At 45.2% G+C, this 18,414-nt stretch overlaps 1 protein-coding gene across 4 annotated transcripts in view; it reads right to left on the reverse strand.

Moving 5' to 3' along the window:
* Positions 1–18,414, reverse strand: part of PLCL2 (phospholipase C like 2) — a 136,097-nt gene that overhangs the window by 24,297 nt on the left and 93,386 nt on the right. The gene's annotated exons all lie outside the window — the stretch shown is intronic.

Consider the following 18,414-nt stretch of genomic DNA (forward strand, 5'->3'; position numbering starts at 1 on the left):
GGTCATTTGAGATGTTCTATGTGGCTTAGTCCGCTGTAATTAATAAACCAAAGCTCATTTGCAGTCCAAAGTATGAGAAGCCATTTCTCCAGGGTGAGAATGAGGCTTGGGAAAAACACTGGAAGCACAATGAATTGATTCAAATGAAATTCCATGACCATGTTTGGGAGGAATTTTGGATGGGTGCAAAGCAGTACTTTATCATGGTGGACTACTGTAAAAGACGGGTTCACCACCAGTGCTTCAGCTCGCTCACTCGATGAGCGGAAGTAATGGAGATTAGGAATACCACTTTTCAAATGAGATATTTAAGATGTCAAAGACATTGGTTCAAAAAGAGGCTTCATCAGTCTAGAGAGAACAACATTAAGGTCCCAAACTAATGGAGGCGGTTTGAGGAGCAGTTTGATATTGAAAAGTCCTTTCATGAATCTGGAAACAAGAGGATGAGCAGTCAAAGGTTTACCATTGACTGGTCCATGAAAAGTATTAATAGCACTAAGATGAACTCTCACTGAAGTGGTTTAAAGACCTGAGTTGGATAAATGTAGAAGATAATCCAATACTGAAGATACAGAGAGGATGAAGCATCATAATGATGTAGAGTACATCACGTAGAAAACCGTGTCCACTTCTGTTGGTAGCATGACTTGGACAGGATCAGAAAGATCCATGTCAGCTGAGGTCATCCCGAGAGGTACCAAACTGTTAGGTGCAAGGACTGTAGATTGAGATGTAAACGAGATCCTTGTCTGAGAAGAGATAGAAAGATCTGCAGGGTACTGGTTCCTTGACACTGAGCTGAAGTTGAAGGGAGAACCATGGTTGTCTGGGCCACCAAGGGGCTATCAGGATCATAATGGCCGATTCTCATTTGAGCTTGACTAGTGTCTTGAGAATGAGAGAAATTGGTGGAAACACAAAGGAATTTGTGCATCCAATCCAGGAGAAAAGTATCCGCTTCTAGACGATGCGGAGAATATTGTCTGGAAAGAATTGAGGCAGCTTGTGATTGTGGGGGGACGCAAACAGGACTATCTGAGGGGTCCCCCAAAGAGAGAATATCTCACGCAAGATCGTGGAGTTGAGCATCAATTTGTGTGGTCGGAGAAATTTGCTGAGTTTGTCGGTGAGAGAATTCTTCTTTCCTTGAATATAGACCGCTTTGAAGAATATGTTGTGAGCAATAGTTCAGTTCCAAATCTTCTTGGCCTCTTGACAAAGAATGGGAGAAACTGTTCCTCCTTGTTTGTTATGCAATACATTGCTACTTGATTGTCCATGCGTATAGTAGGACTTGATTGGAAACAATGTGCTGAAAAGTTTTGAGAGCACTGGAATGACCCTGAGTGCTAAGAGACTGCATTGCTGCTCTTGGGCGGACCAGTGACCCTATGTGCGAAGACCATCCAGATGAGCTCCCCAAGCATATTTGGATGAGTAAGTGGAGGAATTTGAAACAGCCCTTTGGAAAGATTTGAGGAATTCATCAACCTTTGCAGAGATTAATGAAGTGAAGATGTGACTTTAATCTCTTTTGAGAGTGGATTGAGAGCTTGAGACCATTGGGATGCTAGTGACCACTGAAATGTCCTGAGATGGAGTCTCACAAAGGGGGAACAGACTGTGGACGCCATGTGACCCAATAATATCATCATCTGCCTGGCTGAGATGGACAGAAGGTGATAAGACTGGTTGCAAAGTTGAATCAAATTGTCTTGTCTTTGCTGTGGTAGGAATACTCTGAGTTGAATGGTATCAAGCAGGGCCCCTATGAACTGTAGAATTTGAGATGATTGAAGTTGAGATTTTGGAAAGTTGACTTTGTTAACTGGATAAGGAAGATGGTAAAGTAGGATTAACTAGAACCCTCCACAGATACAAATCACCCCACTTTAGAGTGTTAAATATAGGAAAGGAGAGTAAAGGGTCTCAGAAACCCGCTTGATTAAACACATAAATGTGTGATATCAAGACTAAATGGGTTAAAGTCTTAATCATTGACCCTTAAATCCACCTCCTCCCTAGTGTTTTACTTAAATCTTACTGTTACTAATTTATTCTATAGTCAACTTTTAACAGTAAGTATTGTCACTTTTCTTTAGTGTGCAGTCGCTAGCCTGCCCCAACGGGACCCTTTCGCCATACAGTGGCTTTGTCAAGGGTTCTAAGGGTGTTATTCTGAAGCGTCCTTCTTCATTTAGGCCCCTATGGACTTATAAACAGGGACCTATAAACAGGGAATCTTAGCTAATCTGTCTTGGAGGTTGATGTCCATATCAAGTTCTTCTCCCAAACAGGGAATCTTAAATCTGTCTTGGAGGTTGATGTCCATATCCGAGACCCCCAACTACGCTAAGGCATCTCATAGCCACTGACATAGCAGATGCTCTAGATGACAACTGAAAGGCATCATAAGCAGATCTCGTAAAATACTTTTTGGTTTGGGTGAGAGTTCAAAAGATGTTGTGAAATTCCTCAAGATGTTGTGCAGGAATATATTTGCCAAAGGAAGGTAATTTTCATACCAGATGTTTAAGGTAACAGGACATGTAGAAATTGTAATTAAGGACTGTTTGCCAGCATAGAATTTTGGTAAAAGAGACATCCAAATTTGTCCATAGTCCGGCTTTCTTGCCCCGGTGGTGCTGAGACATAAACCCTCGAAGCAAAATATTTTTTCAAGGTTGATTCCACAAGTAATGACTGATGTTGAAGTTGTGGTTTATCAAATCCTGGAGAAGAAATGATTCTATAAATAGAATCAAGTTTTCTTGGGAGAGATGTAGGTTGGGGAGGGAAACAAAGTCTAGAAGAGAGGAAGCATGCAGGAGGCATAAAGAAAGAAATGTTGAATGCACAGTCAGAAGGAAGTACAGCCAGAGACTAATAAAATCACCAGACAACAAAGGTAAGGAAAATAATTTTATTTCAATTTAGTGATCGAAATGCATCACTATGTATGTACTGTTGGCTTATCTGTCATCGGTACCATCCGTGCAGTGGCTTGTCTCGAAGAGGGTGACCTCGAAGAGGCTGCACACCTCGAAGGAGAGACAAGTCGCAATAGTGGAAAATGTGGGCATCGCTGCTTGGTCTACATCAAGGGACTCGATGCTATTGCAACTTGCGATGCTGTTTGGGAAGTTGGCGGCTTCTTAGCTGGCTTCCCTGATGGTGCAAGCTCACTCAATACTGATGTTGATGCAAGAGTCTTTGATGTCAATGACTGCGAAGTCTTTTCGATGTCCATAGCTGCACTGAACAACTTCTCCTGACGCAGTTGACAAGCTTTAATAGAGCGCTTCTGTAGGGTGGAACACAGGGCGCAAGTTTCCACCCGGTGTTCAGGGCCTAGACACTGAAGACACCAGCTATAAGGGTCAGTGAGGGAAACATGCCTCAGACACCTACAGCACTTTTTAAAGCCCATTAATGGTTTTGACATGGACGGGAATATGGCTTCAGCAAAATTAAACTCAATTTTGCACGAGGAGAAAAAAATCCCCCAAAAGGCCGAAGCCAATGAGAAAAGAAAAAGAGTTAAACTCTTTTTCGATTTTTTTTTTTTTATATCGAAGAAAGCAAAAATTAATATACTAGAAAAGTAGACAGAAAATTTAGAGGAAAAAAAAAGAAAAAGACATGAAGCGGGAAGGCAAAGCAAACTGAACAGAGTTCAGTCAAAAGATGATTTCTTCGCTCCGTGGAAAACAAAGAACTAAGAGACCGTGAGCCTACGTTCTACGTCTACATAATTCAATTACCGTACTTCACCATATAATATTATTGTAGGAGACATAAACTTACATTTAGACGAAGAGGACAATCCAGACGTGAAAGACTTTAAAAATTTTCTATCTTTGCTTAATTATAATCTCCCTTTACCCACACAAACACATAAAAAAGGCCATCATTTAGATGTGGTAGCTATCTTCACAAAGGAGATCTTATACCCTTCCATCTCTCTATCTGATGGCACTTGGTGTCACGATATCTGGTCTTATCATTTTACTTATTACTTCAATCTAACCTGGACTCATTTAAAATCTAAAACACATCCAAGGAAAGAAAGAGAACATCTCGCAAGGGGTCTTATCAATCCAGAGGAATATTAGTCACAATATGAACTACAAGCGGAGATAGGAGAAGGGGTTGATTTTTGTGATCACTGGATGAAAACTAGCACATCCATTTTAGATAAAATTGCCCCTATACGAAATAGTAAAAGCTACTCAAATAAATACAACAAATGGTTTGACACCGAACTTCTAAAAATGAAACAATTAGTAAGACGATTGGAAAGAATTTTGAAAAAAAACGGGAAAATTGTCAGACCGGAACAACTGGAGATCCAACATAAAACTCTACAAACAACTGATAAAAGAAAAACGTAAAGCATTTTACTCATCCAAAATTAACTCATCTAATACTAGCTCAATAGGAATCAACACAAAAGGACTGTTCAACTTGGTTACAAATTTATTTGACACCACACGTTACACTCAACTCATACATAATATTAAACTACCTTCAGCAAATGATTTAGCACATTTCGATTCAAAAATTAAAAATCTGAGAAATAACTGTTCGACAAATGACATACCGTGTTTCCCCCATTATAGGACCTCCTCCTTTAGTAAGACACCCCCCTTTTTTTCCCCACCTGGGAAATATAAGGCCCCCCCCCCCGAAAATAAGGCACTATTTGGCAAGCATGTCTTGACGATCCAGAGTACTGGTACAGTACCGTATGCGTGGTCACACAACTTCCTGCTTCCGCTGTCCAGGAAAACAAGCCCAGGAACAGCCTCTGTACACCGAGGCCCTGATTCTCCAAAAGTGAGTCCCGATTTTAGGCAGCTGTAGACGTCCTACAGCTGTCTAATCAGCCAATCGGGATGCACGTTTTAAAAAAAAAAATGCTCCCCAGGCAGGCCGCCCGGGAGAGGCGTCCTATATTAAACGCCGATTCTGTAACCGGCGTCTTTAGAGAATCGGGTTAAATTAGACGCGGCCGCTATACTTATGGCAGCAAGGGATCTCCCTGCTGCAATATGTATAGCAGCCGCGGTTGTTGCGGCCGCCTGTCCCATCACCGACAGGAGGATGCCCAACTCCTCCTGTCGGAACCCCGGACCCCCCTCCCCCCCCAAACTCATAATCGCCGACAGGAGGATGCCAAACTCCTCCTGTCGGAACCCCGGACCCCCCTCCCCCCCAAACTCGTAATCGCCGACAGGAGGATGCCCAACTCCTCCTGCCGGAAAGCCCAACGACCCCCCGCCCCAACTAATCTCCTTCCCCCAACTAACCTTTCAATGTTGGTCAGCTGGACGGGTCTTGCTGCCGTCCAGCCGACGGGTCTGCCTCGTGGAAATGAGACGGCACGCCCCTTCCCGGCCCATCCCCGCTAAATCTATGGCCCAGGCTGTAGAAGCCTGGACCAATCAGGCCTTAGGCATAGCGGGTCCGCCCATCCCCACTAATCCTAAGGCCTGATTGGCCAAGGTGCCTAGCCTGGGCCAATCAGGCCTTAGATTTAGCAGGGATGGGCCGGGAAGGGGCGTGCCATCTCATTTCCACGAGGCAGACCCGTCGGCTGGACGGCAGCAAGACCCGTCCAGCTGACCAACATTGAAAGGTTAGTTGGGGGAGGGAGATTAGTTGGGGCGGGGGGTCGTTGGGCTTTCCGGCAAGAGGAGTTGGGCATCCTCCTGTCGGCGATTACGAGTTTGGGGGGGAGGGGGGTCCGGGGTTCCGACAGGAGGAGTTGGGCATCCTCCTGTCGGCGATTACGAGTTTGGGGGGGGAGGGGGGTCCGGGGTTCCGACAGGAGGAGTTGGGCATCCTCCTGTCGGCGATTACGAGTTTGGGGGGGAGGGGGCTCGGGGTTCCGACAGGAGGAGTTAGGCATTCTCCTGTCGGTGATGGGACAGGCGGCCGCAACAACCGCGGCCGCTATACATATTGCAGCAGGGAGATCCCTTGCTGCCATAAGTATAGCGGCCGCGTCTAATTTAACCCGATTCTCTAAAGACGCCGGTTACAGAATTGGCGTTTAGTATAGGACGCCTCTCCCGGGCGGCCTGCCTGGGGAGCATTTTTTTTAAAAAAACGATTGGCTGATTAGACAGCTGTAGGACGTCTACAGCTGCCTAAAATCGGGACGCACTTTTGGAGAATCAGGGCCTTAAATGTTTTTCTGGTTTGTGATACAGTTTTTTCTGGTTTGTGATACAGCTTTTCTGGTTTGTGATGACCTGTACCATATACAGGTAATAAATGTCTTTTTTTCAGCAATAAATGTGTACTGTATTCTTCTTCATGGAAAAATAAGACATCCCCCTGAAAATAAGACCTTGTGCATATTTTGGAGTTTTTAAAAATATAAGACAGTGTCATATATTCGGGGAAACAGGGTATATGAACATCAAATAGCTAACATACAAGGAAATGAAATACCAGTGGACATGATTTGGAGTTCCTTTCAAGATTTAGAATGGAATAATTATATCAAATTATATAACAAGTACTCTAAATCATACTGGGTTTTAGACTCATATCCCCCAGAAATGACGATAGCAGCTCCATTAGACTCTAAACTATCTTTGCTGAATTATTTAACCGATAACTTAAAAAATGGAAAATTCCTCACTAATAATGGTCATATTATAATAACCCCAATTCCAAAAAAATCATCAGCATTAGTAACCAACTACAGACCAGTAGCATCCATTCCATTTATTGAAAATCACGGAAGGACTGGTACATACCCAATTGATGGAATATCTTGATCAGTTCTCTCTTTTGCACGAAACTCAATCTGGTTTTAGACCTTTGTTTAACACTGAGACAGTACAGTCAAACCTTGGTTTACGAGTGCACTGGTTTGCGAGTGTTTTGCAAGACGAGCAAAACATTCGCAAAATTGGCACCTTGGAAACTGAGTTTGACTTGATTTACGAGCGCCATTCCCCTCAATTCGGCATACCCCCCCAGCGATCCAGCATCCCCCCCCTGCTCACATCGTCCCCTCCCCCGTGATTCTACATCCCCCCTTAGCACCAAAACGAAATCCCTTACCCTGATTGGGCACCGGCACCAGCACCAATGCATAGGACATGCCGGTGCCAAAGATCCTCCCTCTTCTGGGCTGGGCGGTGCGTCAAAGGAGATCCTCCCTGTTGCCTGTGCTGGGCTGGACTGGGCTTTGAGCATTTGCGCATGCTCAAAGCCTTCTGATCTCGCTCTCTCCGAGATTGGAGTGAGTCGAGTGATTGAGTGAGTCGAGAATAATTTACAGTAATGTACAGGGGAACAATACAAATACTGTAGACATGACTTACGGGATAAACAGAACCATAAGGAAAGAGTGGTGTAATTATGGCATGTTTAAAGACATCAGAGCCATTTGTAGTGGAAAGTGATCGATTGAGGATGTGACAGACAGAATGGATGAAAGTAGGAGAGATAGTGCTGAGTAGATGAGTGAGAAATGGATCAGAAGAGCAGCTAGTGAGTTTAGAGGAGGAAAAAAAATGTGCTGTTTCCTCTTCAGTGATTTCAGGAAAGGAAGAAAAGTGGCAGGAGCCGAAAGAGTGGGCTTGGGGAGGAAAAGGTGAAGGTGGCTTGGTTGAGAATGCAAGGTTAATCTTGTAAAACTTTTCATAGAAGTACTCAGCCAAAGCCTGGGAGGAAAGCAATAGAAGGGTTGGAGATGAAGGCACTCAGAGTTCAGTGTAGCAAAGATATGGGGAGATGGGAGGGAGATGAGAATTGTTAAGAATCAGCTGGGATAGGAGGCAGGAGGGATCCCTGTTGTCCTGGCCTGTCACTGGACCATCAGGTCTTACAGCAGTCCCGGTGGAGGCCTTCAACAGGTTTGGGGAGGGGGAGGCACTGACCCGAATATAAACAGACTCCCATTTTGGGGCCTTTTTTTTGGCCCAAAAATCTCAGTTTATATTCAAGTATATACACTAATTTTGTTAGGACTTAAAAAGGTGCAGGTCTCACTTAACTTTTATGTACTCCCAGTGCATTTTGCTGGCTTGGACTTACTTTGCTGTGGTGCAGGGGTATGCAACCTCCATCTTTGAGAGCCCAAAACCAGCAACCCCAATCTTTAGAGAGCCACAATGAATAAGCATGAGATCCATTTGCATATATTGCCTCCAGGACTGCCTAAGGACCAAGGCTGCCCACTCTTATACTACAACAAGAAAGTCCAAGCCAGCAAAATGTGCTAGGAGTACACTGAGGAGAGAGACACACTTGGTCACCTGTGTTATCAGGGAATCCACCTTTGATGGAATAAATGAAATATTAGGTTCTTACCTTGCTAATTTTCTTTCAGATAGAAGACATAGGATTCTGTGCAGTAGCTGTTACTTCCCATTAGTCGTGAATCTGCAGAAGGATATCACTTTAAAACTCTGAACTCCTCCCCTTCTGCATTGGAATCAGCTCCCTCTTCAGTTAGTACCAAAGCAATCGAATGCCACTGAAACAGAAGAGAAGAAGCCAGTCTGGTGCAACAAGAACGTCCAACCCCGAGGGGCCCTGCCTAACATGGGCCACAGAGGGAACATGTATAGAAGATCTATCATCGGCCACAGCAGCGCCAGGGCATCCAAGCATTCGTTTCCTGGCTCGTATCTTTGACTGAAGAATCAAACCACCTTCATGCTCAGCATCGCTTTAGAGGCTTAGTATCTCGCCCACTGTCTGATCTACTGTATCCTATAGGCAGAAACACAGCATGCTCAATACCCTGAACAGATAATAAAGAGCATCCACTATATAGTCCACACCAGACATTAGAAATTGGAAATTCCATCTGGCAGCTGCCTCCAGATCGTGGCGCAACTTGAAGTAGCAAGCATGTGCAACATAAGATGCTGCTGCCACTGCCTTTAACCCCAAGGTCACAGCTTCAAATTGTCTCTTGAGAACAAAATCCAGCCTGCAATCCGAGTAATATCTTTCAATACTACTCTGCCATCACTGAGGAGAGAGATACGCTTGGTCACCTGTGTTACCAGGGAATCCACCTTTGATGGAATAAATGAAATATTAGGTTCTTACCTTGCTAATTTTCTTTCAGATAGAAGACATAGGATTCTGTGCAGTAGCTGTTACTTCCCATTGGTCGTGAATCTGCACAAGGATATCACTTTAAAACTCTGAACTCCTCCCTTTCTGCACTGGGAACAGCTCCCTCTTCAGTTAGTACCAAAGCAATCGAATGCCACTGAAACAGAGAAAGAGGGACATGGAGAACTTCCCCAGCAACAAACCATATTCTGCTCTCATTCTAGTCCTCATTTGACTAGACCCCCATCTCATGCATGGCCTTTGTTGGGGTGGACTTGCACTTTTAAGGGCTGTGACCTCCAGCACCAGCATCGCCACAACTCCTGAGGGTTCCACACAGCCACTGTTGACCAAATATGCTTCATACATCATATTAATGAATTCTGGGGTTGCTCCCATGTTTTTTTCTGGACTATAGTATATCTCATAAATTGGTTTAAAATTGCAAATGTATCCCCTTTTTATGAAGCCGTGTTAGGGTTTTTTTTAATCACAGGCTCTCAATGTTCCTTCAACTGGCTCTTGTTTTAAAATAGCAGAAGCCTCTAGCTCTACAGAGCTAGGCCAGGAGGATTACCAAGTCTTCTTTTAATATGGCTGCATAAAGCTTTCAAAATCCCTTCCCACGAGGTATTAACAGACTCCTCCCAAAAGAATAACCCTCAGCTCCTTGCTGAGCCAAAACCAAAATATCAAAAGAAAAAAAATGCTCAGTATTTTAGTAACACAAACAGTTCTTTTCTTTCAGCACAATAAGGTGTCCATCCCCCACTAGGTATAGCAAACACTGGGACAAAAGTTTCTCTCTTTGCACAGTTCAAAAGCACTGTTCCCAGTGAAGGCAAAAAGAAAAAAAAAATCCTTTTACAAACAATCCTGTACAATTCAAGCACTGAAAAGGAATAAAAAGGTTCATTTTGAAGCTTTCAAAAATAAAAACTCCTAGTGCAGGCTGAAAACAGTAAGTTATCACTCTCTAACTTACTTGCTTCACTCTCTGTAACCAGCTGGTCAGCAAATTCCATAGGCTCTTCCTGGTTTAAAGCTTCTACCTCTGTGCATTGAGGAGTTTCCTCAGCTTCCACCATTTCCTGGTCACTACCTTGTCAATCACTGGGTTCTCCCTCTGGGAAGTGCGATTCCTCAGCCTTCCGAAGAGGAATGAATGTTCCCTGCTTTTCAGTGTGTGAGCCCCGCCCAGACCTGTGTGTGCCTGCTGTGAGACTAGGCTCTCTTGGGCTCCCCCCCCCCCAGGTCATTCTGTACATTGCAGGGTTTCTTAAACACAGGGCTTTGCCTCTGTTTTCTAGCTACTGGCTTGCAAACAACTGGTTTTTCAATGGACAGGATTTTTAATGTCACTGTCACTTAGAACATCCTGACAGGGTTCACACTCAGAAAAGTCTTTGTCAGGATAGGCAGCCACATCAGTAGGAGAATGTATTCTGGGCTTTTATGGTTTTTTTCTTAACTCCAGCACTGCTTTTCTTGAAGTTTAAAAGAGGACCAAAGCAGGCACGGAGCCTGACTGGTCACAACATATAACTCAGGTGTGGCTACGTATGCATACACACACGCACATACATACACACACATATAAAGAGCTATGTGGGCTAGCCCACTGTGATAGAAGGCCAGTGACTGTTTACTACCAAAGTGGAGATGAAGAAGTGAGGAAAAATGAAATCTTCCACAAATATAAATGGACTCACTTCTGAGTGGACTATTAGAAGGAGGGGGCGAATTCTGTATATATAGTATTCAAGTCCAAAGGGTTGGAATTAGAGAATGACACAGTGGATGTTACCCGTGAGTAGCCGTGGGTAACCCGCCAAAATGGTGGAGGGGGAAAGGGTGCTCACCGCAGGTACGGGGACAAGGCCATCCACTGCCCCATGGAGCGGTGAATGTCCTTGTCCCCACAGTTAAGGGAGGGAACGCGCGTGGTCACTGATCGCGCGCAGCCCCCTCCATCCTTACCCGAATCTATCTCATTCCCTCCCCCTTACCTTCATGGCACGTTTTAAGGTTTGACACTGCATGTACGGTTGCGTCAGAGGAGAAGCTTCTGCCCACACAAGGATGCAACTGCATGAACACTCCGGCAGCTTTCAACAAGCTATTCAAACCTTGAAACGCACTGCGAAGGTAAGAGGGAGGAAGGGAGATGCAAGGACCGCGTGAGGGGTGCCGAAGGGCAGTGAGGTGGCGAGAGGAAGGGTGGAGGGGACGGTGGGGAAGGGGACAGATTTTTCCCCCGTATCATTCTCTAGTTGGTATCTAATTATTTAACCCTTAACGCCAACACCTCCTAAATGTGCAAAATTCTTACTGTTATCCATTAACTTTAGAGTTAAATTTTATTAAAACATAGTCACCGTAAGTTTTGTCACTTATCTCTATTATGCAGCATTACTAGCCAGCCTGATGGGACCTGTTTCGTCAAATACTGGCTTTATCAAGGGTTCAGTAGGAGCTATTTTCAAGCATCCATTGTCTCTTTTGGGCTAGATTTAACTGCTAGGAAAGCTCCACTCCATCCACCACATGGGCCCAGGCCAGCAACTGTTTCCCTTCTTCCCACAATCCCCAGAATAAATCCAGCAACTGTCTCCCTTCTCTTCAGCAGCCAAAGCAACACCCTTTCCCCTTTTGCAGGTGCAGCAGCCTCCCCTTCCCCTCGTGAGTCCAGGAGCCCCCCTCCCTCCTGATCGCAGCTACCAGCAAAACCCCCCAAAAACCTTTGACTCCCTCATCAGCCCCTTTGCACCTCTCAGGGCAGGCCTACCAGCTTCTCAGAAGAATTCGTAGGACGAAGAAGCAACCTTGTCGCATGAAGGGCTGTCTTGGAACCAGAAGTTACATCTGAAGGAAGGACTCGACAGGAAGAAGGTTCTGAAGCAGCCCTGCATGTGACAACGGTGCCTCTTCATCCTATGAATGCTTCTAAGAGGCTGGTAGGCCCACCCTGGGAGGTACTCAGGGGCCAAAGGGGGAGTTACAGGTTGTTTTTTTGGGGGAGTGGAGTTGCTGGTAGCCGCAATCTGGAGCGAGGGAGAGCGGATGTTGGACCCACAATAGGGAGGGAGGGAAGGTGTGAGGGAGGGGACTGCTGGACTCACGAGGGGGGCCTGCTGCTGGAACCATGATTATGAAGGGACTGATGACCAGGAGGGGTGGAAAGGGAGGCAACTCATGGCAGATCCTTTACTGTGGGGACAAGACCATTCACTGTTCCACAGGGCAATGAAGCCTCGCCCCCGTATCGGCAACAACTAGTCAGTTTTTTCCTCCATTCCTGCGGGTTACATGTGGGAAACAGTCACCGTGTCATTCTCTAGTCTGGACTGGTCTAGCAGAGATAATAAAGAAGTGAAGATTTGAAGAAAATAGCAGAGTGTCACTTAGAGAGATACTGTATAATAAAGGGCAATGGGGCTGTAGGCGGAGCAGGTTAAGGATCAAAAGATGAAGGACCGCAGTATGAGATAAGAAATCTGGACCACACAGACAATTGCTAGTGAATTTCAGTAAGGTTCTCTTGCACATCAGGGAAAAGTTCCCAATACCCATAGCAGAAACTCTCTATACCATTTCTAAAGCATTAAAGATTGATCTGGGAATGTGCTCTTCACATTTCTTCCCCTTTGCCCACTAATGATTTAAGCTCTTCAGATCTCACTTGAGGAAAAGAATCTCTGATATGTACTATCTTGTACAGAATGTCATGCATGCACTGGTCTATAAACAGCTGGGAAGATTAAAAAACATAGTATTTTGAAAAATATTTCCCCCAAGGAAATCCAATGTACAAGCATTTCTCCCCAGAGGCACCAAGAAGTAGCTTCTTGTACTGAATATTTGTGCAGGAATTGGGATGTTCAGCTCAAGACATTCACAGCTCCCCCAGTATTTTATAAAAGGATGTAAAGAAATACATATATATTTTCCTATATATGCAGTGGAATCATCCATTCCATAAAACTACTACTTCAGAAAAAGAATATCACTTGTCATCTTCTACATGGAAACAGCAAAATCTCTATTTACAAGTGTATGCAAACTACATGTGTACATGTTTAAGCCTTGTGAATGAACACCATATTAACCTCCAAAAAGTTCAGAACCCCCCCCAATTTCATCCCATCACTCTTCCTGTACCCTCTCTTCTAGAACCAAGCCTGTCCCTACTAGCTTTCTTTATCTTTCTCCCCAATCTGCAACAGTCAGTTTCCCTATCCACCCCACAGTTAGTTGAATCTCTCCCTACCTTTCAGTGCTGTACTGTTGTTCACAGGCCCTGCAGGTTAATACCAGTTCAAACGCTCTAGCTTCCAGTATCCATAGCTACTACTGATCAAATCCCCATTGCTACTACTTGGCTTCATCCATACAAATGCTTCTGTTTCCAATTTGCAGTCACTCCCCACCAGCTGCTGCCTTTTCTGTCTCAAATGGCTCCTGATGCTGCTATTGTCATTTCTGCAGCCACTGTTAACCTCATCCTCTGTTCTGCTTACTCTCAGCATAAACGGATATTTTTCTTTTCTTTGTGCCCTATAAGCTCCCCTGTAACAGTCTCACAGACCCTAAGGATCCACAGACCACAGGTTGAAAGCCATCATCCTAAAATAACTTCCTGTCAAGTCAGCAAGTTGAAACGTCAAAATTTCTTAATTACAATGGGAAATTCAAGAATACTAATTACCGTATTTTCACGCATATAACGCACGCGTTATACACGATTTTTACAAACCATGCATAACCTTGCGCGTTATACGCGTGAGCGCGTTTTACAACGTTTTTTTTACATAGTTCCCCCCCCCGACGTCTGATTCACCCCGCAGGACCGCTCGCACCCCCCCCCCCGACGTCTGATTCACCCCCCCTCGCAGGACCGCTCGCACCCCCACAGCCTCCCCACCCCCCCCACCCCCATCATGGAGAAGCTCCTACCGTTCTCCTGCTGCTTCCTCTGCCGGCGGTCCCGGGTCTTCTGTGAGCCCTGCTCCGAAATGCTTCCTCTTCCGGCGGTCCCAGCCCTTCTGTGAGCCCTGCGTCTGCGCTGCTTCCTCTTCCTGCGGTCCCACCCTTTATCTGACATCAGAGAAAGGGTGGGACCGCCAGAAGAGGAAGCAGCACAGACGCAGGGCTCACAGAAGGGCCGGGACCGCCGGAAGAGGAAGCATTTCAGAGCAGGGCTCACAGAAGGCCCGGGACCGCCGGCAGAGGAAGCAGCAGGAGAACGGTAGGAGCTTCTCCATGATGATGGGGGGGGGGCTGTGGGGGTGCGAGCGGTCCTTCGGGGTGGGGGTGCGAGCGTTCCTGCGGGGGGGGGGGGTGAATCGGACGTCGGGGGGGTGCGAGCGGTCCTGCGGGATGAATCGGACGTCGGGGAGGGGTGCGAGCGGTCCTGCGGGGTGAATCGGACGTCGGGGGGGCGGCATCAGGCTTTCAGGGTGGGGACAGGACTTCAAGGGGGAGAGGAGAGTCGGGGCGGGCCAGAGGAGAGTCGGGGTGGCCAGAGGAGAGTCGGGGCGGGCGAAAGGAGAGTTGGGCGGCGACGGGAGAGTCGGGGCGGCATATGGGTGTGCACGGTATATAAAAATTTCTTTACATAAATTACAGTTTCCTGCGCGCTGTACCCGTGTGCGCGTTTAACACGGGTGCGCGGTATACGAGTGAAAATACGGTAATCAGTGCCCGTGCTTTTCAGGACTCTTCTGAAGTGCCTGTTGTCAGCAAACTTTTCATGCTAGAAATGGTAGCCAATTAACACCTCCTCACACATCCACAAGCATTTTTTCTTAAACTTCATAGCATTTCCAAAATACCCCACTTCTTTTGAGAAAATTATTATTTAAAAACTCATCTTGTAAGCTGTGCAGGAGAGCCAATTGCCAACATAGCTATATTTTGATCACTGTGTCAGGGCAGATTCCTGGAAAATAATGTAAAATCAAAATACATCATCCATATACACTCATATATAATTCAAAATATTTTTCCAATATATTCCAATTTAATTTTGTTAAGCCCGCAAAAAATACCTTTAGCATAAACTTACTCTCCTCAGCACATCATCTACAAGATGGCCACCAGAACTTATAATTAAAATAGCAGAAATATATCACATGATAATCATCAGCCAATCAGACCATTTCATGGACTTCCAAATAGCAGACATCCAATCAACTTCCAAGTTTAACCTTGTAGGTTGTACACTGTTTAGATGAAAAATCCACCACTGTTCTTTATAACTAAGCAGATGTTCATGATCACCACCCTCCCTTCCCATCTAAATAACATCCAGTATTCACCAACAGATATCTTCCACCATATGGACTTTCTCAGTCTAATGTGTAACCAGTGGGGCTGTTTCATTCTGATGTAAATGTGTAACCAGTGGGGCTGTTTCATTCTGATGTATTCTCAATCTTTTTTTAAGCAAACAAGATGTTTTACCTCCATATGTCAACCCACAAGGACATATAATACAGTAGTTTACCTACATCAGGGGTGCCCACACTTTATGGGCTTGCGAGCTACTTTTATAATGACTAAGTCAAAATGATCTACCAACAATAAAATTTAAAAAAAACCACAAAGCACACTGAAAGGCAGAGAAAATGTTAATTATTCATATTCCGGGTTTTTTCAAAGAGGTCACGGCAGATGACTCTATGCAATGTCATCTCAGTAACAAAATACAAAAATAGACAAATACACCCCCTCCCTTTTTACTAAACCACAATAGTAGGTTTTAACACAGGGAGTTACGCTGAATGCCTCGTGCTGCTCTCAATGCTCATAGGCTCCCTGCGATAAAAAACGCTATTGCGGTTTAGTAAAAGGGAGCCATAGTGCAAAATATAGACAGCAGATATAAATTCTCAAAACCGACATTTTGATCACTAAATTGAAAATAAAATAATTTTTCCTACCATTGCTGTTTGGTGATTTCATGAGTCTCTGGTTGCACTTTCTTCTTCTGACTGTGCATCCAATCTTTCTTCCTTTCTTTCAGCCTCCTGTATGTTTCCTCTCCTCCAGACCTCATTCTCTCCCCCAACTTTTTCTTTCTGTCTCCCTGTTCCCCCTTCTTTCTGTCTCCCTGTCTGCCCCCTTTCTTTCTTTCTCCGTGCCCTCCCCCAAGCCACTCGGTTTGCTGCCACCGCCATCGGGGAACAGCCCCCAAGCCACCGCCGTCCCAAGCTTTCCCTGCAGAAGCGTCGCGCTGACCAGCATTCCGCTCCCTGATGTCAATTCTGACGTAGGAGAGGAAGTTCGGGCCAACAAGGCATTTCTCCTCATTCCATCCAGCCTGAGCCCCATCTCTCCTTGATCCAGCATTTCCCTTCTGTGTCTGTCAGAATTACCATTCCACCTATTTTCCAGCATCACCCTTCTTTGTGTCCATCTCACCTATATCCCTATCTCACCACTTTTTCAGAATCTTCATTTGTCTCTGTCCTTGTCTTTACCCCATGTTCACCATTTGCCCTTTCAATGTCTTTATCTCCCCCCCACACACTTTTTCAGCATTACTTCTATGTCTCTTTCACATCCTCTTCATGTCCCCTCTGAATCTCTATCCTTATTCAGTAGGTCCTGCTTACTCTTTCTCTTCTTTGTGTCACTATCTCCATTTTCAGCTTTCCCCCCCTTTTCCTTTGTTAATGCACCCTGTAGCCAGAATCTTTCCACCCTCCCTCCACTCCAGCCCAGCCCAGTATGAAATATTTCCTTTTGTTTCCCTCCCCTCTCTCTTTCTCTCTCTCTTCTGCTCCCTCACCCACGAGTCCTGCATCTGGCCCTCTCCCTTCTACCTGCACCTGGCAAAACCCCCCTGCTCCGCGGCTCTCTTAAGCAACTCGTCAGCAGCGGTGATCAAGACAAGCTGCCTTCCCTCTACGAGTCCCACCTTTGTGGAAAAAGGAAGTTGAAACAAGCGGGACTCGCAGAGGGTAGGCCCCGATGTCAGAAGCTTGTGTCGATCGCTGCTGCTGAGTTGCCAAAGAGAGCCGCGGAGCAGGGGGTGTGGCCGGAAGCAGGTAGAAGGGAGAGGGCTGCTGGAAGAGGTAGAAGTTCCGGAGTATGACACCGACCCGGGCCAGGATGATTTCTTTTTCAGGCTGTTGCTGCTGCCGACACCACACCACCATGCTCCCCCCCCCCCCCTGAAATGACAAAAACAGCCTAATGCCCGGCGTCGGCGTCTTTGACGTTGGGGAGAGGAAGGCTGATAGGCCCGATAGATCAGGACGGCAACACGAGTCTATCACAGAGCCCGGGATGGGCTCTGCGATCGACTCACGTTGGCTTCCTGAGCTACTGGTCGATCGCGATCGACGCGTTGGGCACCCCTGACCTACATCATGAGAATCACAAGTAGTCCTAGCTCTTGCTGAAAAAATCCTAGCTGACCGAGAATCTTGCCACTCAGGTCTTTCAAAGTTAATTTGCAATAAATTTGAAAAGTCTTTTGAATTATATGAGTGAATACAGATGATTTATTTTGATTTTGCAATATTTTTCAGGAGTCCGTTTGCCCTTGGCTTTCCTGCATAGCTCACAAGATAAGTTTGGTTTTTTTTCAAATAATTTTCTCAAAAGTTGCTGCGTGCTTTTAAGTGTTATGAAGTTTTAGAAAAATTGCTTGTGGATGTATGAGCAGGTGTTAATTGGCCACTGTTGCTAGCATGAAAAGTTTGCTGACAAATGGCCACTTCTGAACAGTCCAAAGAAGCATACAAGGTGATGAGTGTGGATATTGATTAATTGGTATTCCTCTGTCAAGTGGCTCCTTAATAAATCTGTAAGGCAAATCTTGCTTTTGCTAAACCCAGGCTAACTCATACAATATCTATATGATAATGAATTTTGTTGGGGGTTTTCCCCACAATAACTTGTACTACTTTGCCAAGCAAGAAAATTGGGCTCACTGGTCTATGGTTTTCTTGATCACTCTGAAGCCCTTTTTAAAATCGGCATTACACTGGGCACCTTCCTTAGGAAATGCTGATATTTTAAAATAAGTACCATATTATCTGTAAATAAAAGGGCTAGTCTCTGTGAATGGATAAATCCAAGGGAATGGAGGAGAATGTGTCCAGAGGAACCACCATTGTGGCATTCACAAAAACAGCAAAGACAAAATTTAATTAACAATATTTTAACTTGAAATAACTTATAAAGAGTAAGTTAAAAACCACACATATTACAGCCAAATACATAAGAAAACCTAAGTCATTAAAAACCCAACATGGCTATCTTTTGGGTATCACACCTGCATCAAGAGTACAAAAGTGCAAC

Source organism: Geotrypetes seraphini, chromosome 2 (genome assembly GCF_902459505.1).
Source record: "Geotrypetes seraphini chromosome 2, aGeoSer1.1, whole genome shotgun sequence".
In the NCBI taxonomy this organism is placed as follows: Eukaryota; Metazoa; Chordata; class Amphibia; order Gymnophiona; family Dermophiidae; genus Geotrypetes; species Geotrypetes seraphini.